General features: G+C 44.3%; 1 long non-coding RNA gene and 1 pseudogene across 3 annotated transcripts; both read right to left on the bottom strand.

Moving 5' to 3' along the window:
- Positions 1–128: 128 nt before the first annotated feature.
- On the bottom strand, positions 129–247 carry LOC112484529 (annotated as a pseudogene).
- A 2,276-nt stretch (positions 248–2,523) lies between these two features.
- Positions 2,524–6,078, bottom strand: LOC112484233. 3 transcript variants are annotated; one of them, XR_003047957.1, is made up of 4 exons: positions 5,748–6,078; positions 4,595–4,730; positions 3,007–3,225; positions 2,524–2,812 (listed from the first exon to the last, which is right to left on the bottom strand). It is a non-coding gene; the product is annotated as an uncharacterized LOC112484233 (long non-coding RNA). The 3 variants fall into 3 exon arrangements; XR_003047955.1 differs by having other exon boundaries at positions 4,595–6,078; XR_003047960.1 differs by having other exon boundaries at positions 3,007–3,178; positions 4,595–6,078.
- Between the last annotated feature and the right edge of the window lie 6 nt (positions 6,079–6,084).

Below are 6,084 nucleotides of genomic sequence, written 5' to 3'. Positions count from 1 at the left end.
GTTTTTGTGTGGACATGTATTTTCAGTTCTCTTGGGTATATACCTAGGAGTCGAGTTGTTAGGTCATACGTTCTATCTATCTATCTAGATAACTATCTATCTATCTGTCTATATTTATTTATTATTCATGCCTACAGCACCTGGTTTTCTTAGGTGGTCTCCCATCCAAGTACTAACCAGGCCCAAACCTGCTTAGCTTCTGCGATCAGACGGGATCAGGCTTGTTCAGGGTGGCATGGCTATAGACCATGGACCGTGGCTCCACTGGGGCGTGAACCCAGGACCTTTTGTGTGTAAAGCAGATGTGCTAACCATGTCCTGTTCATTCTATTTTTAACCATTTGAGAAACTACAGTTCTCCAAGGTGGCTGCACCATTTTACATTCCCACGAGCAGTGTGCGAGGGTTCCACTTTCTCCATATCCTTGCCAACACATTATCTGTCCTTTTGATTATTGCCATCCTAGCAGGTGTGAAATGATACCTATTATTTTGGTTTCGATTTGCATTTCCCTGATAGCTAATGATAACAGCTTTTAATATGCTTGATGGATAGAGCTTCCTTTTACAGTAACTGCCGGTGTTCCCTCATGTGGATGTACCTCAGTGTATTGAACTAGTCCCTCATTGTGGACATTTAGGTGGTTTCCAGGTCTTTGTCTATTACAAACAGTGCCTCTTGTGTGCACCACATTTTGCTCATGTGTGAACATATCCACGGGGTAAATACCTAGGGCAAAGAGAATGTAGCTATTTTTTATAAATTTAAATTTATGCCACTTGTATATTTACAAGTAAATATTGAGGATAATCAGAGTTGTTTAAAGAACATTCTAATTCTTCCTCCAGTGTTGACTGACATCTAGCAGGTTCAGAGGCCACTTAATTTCCCTGTTTTGTTCAGCTAAACTTTCGCATAATTCAAGACTGACTTCTACATAGGCAGGGTTTCAGAGCATGTAAACCTACATTCATTGTTCTGATATTTTTCCTAAAGCTGCCTTTCTGCCCCTTGCTTGTCCCTAAGTGACCAACATAGCATATCCTGGTGATCCTTTGGCCTTCCTGGTGGTCTGTTATGATTAAGAGCTTGAGCTCTGCAGCTCTGTGGTCCCGGGCAAGCTACTCAACCTCTCTGTGCTTCAGTTTCCTCTTCATTCAGATAGAATAGTAGCACCTACCTCACAGAATGACTGTGAGGATCAAGTGAGTCAATTCACGTGAGGGACTTAAAACAGTGCCGGGCATGTGTTATCTAATTTGTCTCTGAAACTGATGATTTTCAGGGAAGATCTTCAGCACCAGCATTATCATTGCCTCATAAAGAACCCTTTAATGACATTCCCATTGGCTACAAAAAAGAAAAAGCTTTTTGGGTAACTATTTTGATATAATTACAAACTTATAGAAAAGTGGCAAGAATAGTACGAGGGTTTCCTGTCTACACTTTATCCGGACCTGCCAATTGTTTACTCGTTTGTCCTTTTCCCTTCTGTCCTGTCCCCCTCTCTATAAACACGCATACATACACTTACATGTGTACATATACGTATGTTGTGTTTTTGAACCATTTGAGTTAAGTTGGAGAACATCAGGCCCCTTTACCTTGCGATACTTCAACACATATAAGAACAAGAACATTCTCTTTCATAAACACAGTACAGCTATCAAAACTGCGAAATTTAACATGGCTACAATACTCAAGCCCAGTTCTTATTCCAATTTCATTAATAGTCTCAATAATGTTCCTTATTGCCATTTTCCCTCCTGGCTCTGCATCCAATTCTGGATCGTGTGTTGCTTTTAAGAGTTTCCTTTTAAACAGCGAATGTTTAAATAACGGCAGAATGGCCCCCCAGCTTGCTGCGGGAACCTTGATGCATGCCAGTCAGCAGGTTCCTGCAGGGATGACCAGCGCACGTGGCGCCATCTTGTGGCAACAGCTCAAATAGCTTTTATAAATCACCTCACTGGGCAGCTGTGAAATGCCGCCTTTTTGATGACCTAAAAAAAATGAGGTGATATTCATATTATGTTTTTCTTTCTTTTTTTTAGGATTAATTTATTTTTATCTCAGTTTTTCTTAATGTGAGAAACTATGTTTTAAGCGTTTCACTGTTTCAAATGCACATACTTACAGCATTATACAAGACTTTGCTGTATGTGAAATCTGGACTCATGCAAGCGAAGTCCAGTACTGTGGGTAAAAGTGTGAACCTGGCCTGAGACATATTTGGGACTGGATCCAGGTTCCACAACATTCTGGCTGTGTGATATTTGGCAAGAGACTTTTCTCTGGGCCCATGTTTACTTCTGCAAAATAGGCCTTTCAGAGTCTTCAACCTGCAGGGACATTTGATAAGGTCATGTATAGTTCCTAGCACCGTGTCGGAAATGTGGGAATTCTTCAATAAAGGTTAAGAGTTTATTACTATTCGTTCAACTTTTTGTGAGTAGATAAGTTCAGACCTAAAGTAAAATTCACCCCAGTACAGAGCTTTAACCTTCCTAATCAAAACCACATTCAGTCAGCAAATATTTATTGATCCCCAAGTCCCACCTATGTGCCAGGTATCGTTCTAGGAGCCGGGGAGACAGGGGTGCCCAAGACAAGGTCTTTGCCTTCACGGACAAATTTATATCCTAGTTTTGGGAAAGACAGTTACAAAATAAACAACAAAAGTATTCTTTAGTGTTAAGTGCTAAGTAGGGAATTCAGATATGCTAAAGAGATGGATGGTGACAGCCTGGCTCTTCTGAGTCTTGAGTGGCCAGGCGAAGTCTCTTGAAAGAGGTGAGTTTGAACTGAGTTCTGGAAGACAAGATGGAGCCAGTCATGCAAAAATCAAAATCAGGGTGAACTGTCCAGGCAAAAGGAACAGCGGCCCTGAGGTGGGAACAGGCTTGTCCTTTTGGAGGGGTAGACAAGAGGTTAGTGTGTCTAGAACATGGCGGTTAAGGGCAAGAGTAGCCTGAGATGAAGTTAGACAGGCAGGAGCAACTTACCTAGGGCCCTGCTGAGGCCTTTAGCTTTGATTCCACATGGGATGGGAAGCCATCTACGTGTTCAGAGCAGATCGATAAGGTGTTCAGTCTTATCAAGGGTAGAAAAAACTTCATTCCAAGGTCTGCCCCAGAGACCAGCCTAGCACAACCACCGAAACGTTTTGGGAATCTCCTATGTGTTAAAAAATTGAATATGTATGGTGTTTTCTATTGCAATTTCTGAAAGAGAAACATATTTCATAAAAAGAAAATTGGAACCAACAGAATCCCTGAGGCTTATCTGTACTTCTGCCAAACACTTAAAATGACTCTAAAAGGATTTTCCCAACACAGTAGCATCTAGGGTGGGGCTCAGTAACTTCTGGCTGGGGAGTCAAAGATAGTATTTCAACATTTCTGTATAACGTGGGAAACCCTTTTGAATAAAAACTTTTTTTTAACGGTGCCAGATATTTTTGAGAATCAGATTAATGCTATGGACTTTCTCCCCCGAAAACGCTCTGCTTAGGATAAAGAAAGGAGGAATTCTGATTCCTCCTGCTTTCATCTCCTCACTGCCCACGTGGCAGGGGTAGTTCCCGCCCTCATGGCCACCTCCACCACTGCCACAGATAGACCCCCAGACCTTGTGGGATGGAGTAGAAGCCTCCCCATTCGGAAATCCTAAGAGCTGGTCCATACAGCTTGTCTGTTCACCACCAGGAGCCCAATTTGTGAGAAAGGTTGAAATGGACTCCAGGAGCTGATGTCGGCTCCCTGGGGACATAAGGGGGCTTCGAGGAGACACCCTCTCCATCCTTCAGGGCAGGAGTCTTCAATAGTTTTTTCTGAATCCAGAGGCCTTTGAGCAGACATCAGATGAGAAGCTACCAGCCCTCAGAAAAATGCATGGGCAGCCCATACTTATAGTTATGGGCAGGGAGTTCACAGCACAGATTAGAGGGTGGAGAATAATTTGGGGTTTTAGGGAATTTTCTCTGCAATCACCCTTGATGTAGAAATTGATAGGCTGAGCACCCCCGAATGATAAGTGGTTTGCCAAAGCAACAGAGTAAGGCCAATACTTTCCACTTTTCTGCATGATGTGAGTTCAAAGTACAGGCTCCTATATGTGATGGCCAGGGTTCAAATCCAACCTCCACCCCTAACTTGTCCTGGGACCAGGACTGCTGCACTAACCTCCAAGGTCGTGTTGACAGCAACGGAATAGCACCAGTGGGACAGTGTTAAGAACAGAACTAGGCCCATAACAGTTGCTAAGTAAATTCTATTGATATTTTGCAATGAGGAAAAGTAGGCTCCAAGAAGTGAAGTTATCTTGATGAGGACACAGGAAAGGCATGATTAGAATGAGGGCCTGTCCATCTCCAAAGCCAGTGAGTGCCGTCTCCCCCCGACTAGTGTTTTTCAAACTGCAAGGAGTGCCCCATTAGCGGGTCTGAAAATCAGTTTAGCGGGGACTCAAACGACACTGAAAAAAATTAAATATCAGAGTGCATCACACATAAAGGTAAACAGTATTTTGTGACACTTGTTTCATTGTACTGTAAGTACACACATGTACTTAAAAGAGTTTGAAAACCATTACCTTTGACTACTAGTGTCCCAAGGAGTTTATACACAAGGGCACTGGAGATTTTGTGAGATAATCCATCCTGTGCCCTAGGAGGGGCAGGAATTTGAGTCAGTTGTGAAGACCTGGATGTAGGGGAATGGGCTGTGAGCTGTTCAACACAGAGGAGGAAAGAAAGGCCACAGTAACCTTGAGTCTTGATTAGAGTGGAGGGGTTAATTCTTGAAACAGATATTCCCCGAGGGCCTGCTCTGTGCCAGGGCTTTGCTGGGCAGTGTTAGGTATGTCCCATCCCTCAAAAGTGATGACTGAGACAGTCCTGGTCTTTTTCCTCCCGGGGCTCTCTGTGCAGTTAATGAGACAGACCCATTACCAGACAGGACTCTAAAATGGTCAGGACTGAGGTGCAAGTGGCATTGGTTAGAGTTAACAACACAGTGATGGGGCAAGACCACGAATTAGGAATAGGAATACAGAGCAGTGAGTTCCAAGCTGGAAACCTATTAGCTAAGGGCTAGTTCCAGCATTAGGTTTACCTATGGGGAAACTAAGGCCCATCCCTGAGCAGGACTTGCTGGAGACACTCTCACAGACCGAGGTGGACCTAGGATTCCTCAACCCCCCAGCCAGGCCTTCTACAAGAGGTATGCATTAACCAATGCATACTTGCTACGCTGTGTGGCATACCGGAACCCAAACTCATAAGCTAACAAGCCCCACCCAACCAATTTGACGGAACAGACTGGGAGCCAGATGTCTCACAGCTGTCTAGTACAGCAGCTAATAGATGGGCCAGGATGTGTGCAAAACTCTTTTCTTGCGGGGTCATTTTAAGGACTTTCCGGGCCCAAGTTACCTTATAAAAAAGTTATAGCCCATATGTAATTGCTTATGTAGAATGAGCAGATAAGACTATTGTGGTCGTAGAATGTCTAACTGATATAATATTGATAATTATCTAATTGATAATTCGGTTTACATAAAGTAGTCCAATAGCCCGGTAATACAAGTATGACTGTTTCCACTTAGTAGATGATACTGAGGCACACACAAAAAAACGGTCGAGCCTCTGGCCAGTCATTAGCAAGGAAATGCAAAGCTGGTTTTGTGTGGTTTCAGAGCCTGAGCTCAACCATGAGGGACATACTAAATGACAACTCCTCCTCACCTCCGCTCCAGGGCTCTTTAAGAGACTCGGAACCGGGTAGAACAGCGAGAGCCAACTTAAACGAGATCAAAGCGTATGTAAATAAGGACTATGGGCTGCTGGGAAATCGCACCGCGGCTAGCCTCTAGGGAAAGCGGGCGTCAGTCAGTCCTACCGCGCCTGCGCACTCCCATCTCTTCTTTCCGTCCGGCGCCTCCGCGAGGCACATCCCTAACCCACATCGGCCCAAACTTGCCTGCTGTACGCAGGCGCCCTGCTCTGAGTCCGCCGCCTCCCTTGCCCTGCGCTTGCGCTCTAGCGCTCTCAGCGTCCAGCTCTTGCTCGTTTACGTCAGTTC

This window comes from Pteropus alecto, unplaced genomic scaffold (genome assembly GCF_000325575.1).
Source record: "Pteropus alecto unplaced genomic scaffold, ASM32557v1 scaffold271, whole genome shotgun sequence".
Lineage (NCBI taxonomy): Eukaryota > Metazoa > Chordata > Mammalia > Chiroptera > Pteropodidae > Pteropus > Pteropus alecto.
The sequence above is the reverse complement of the archived record's forward strand: the minus strand, read 5'-3'. Positions and strand labels throughout refer to the sequence as shown.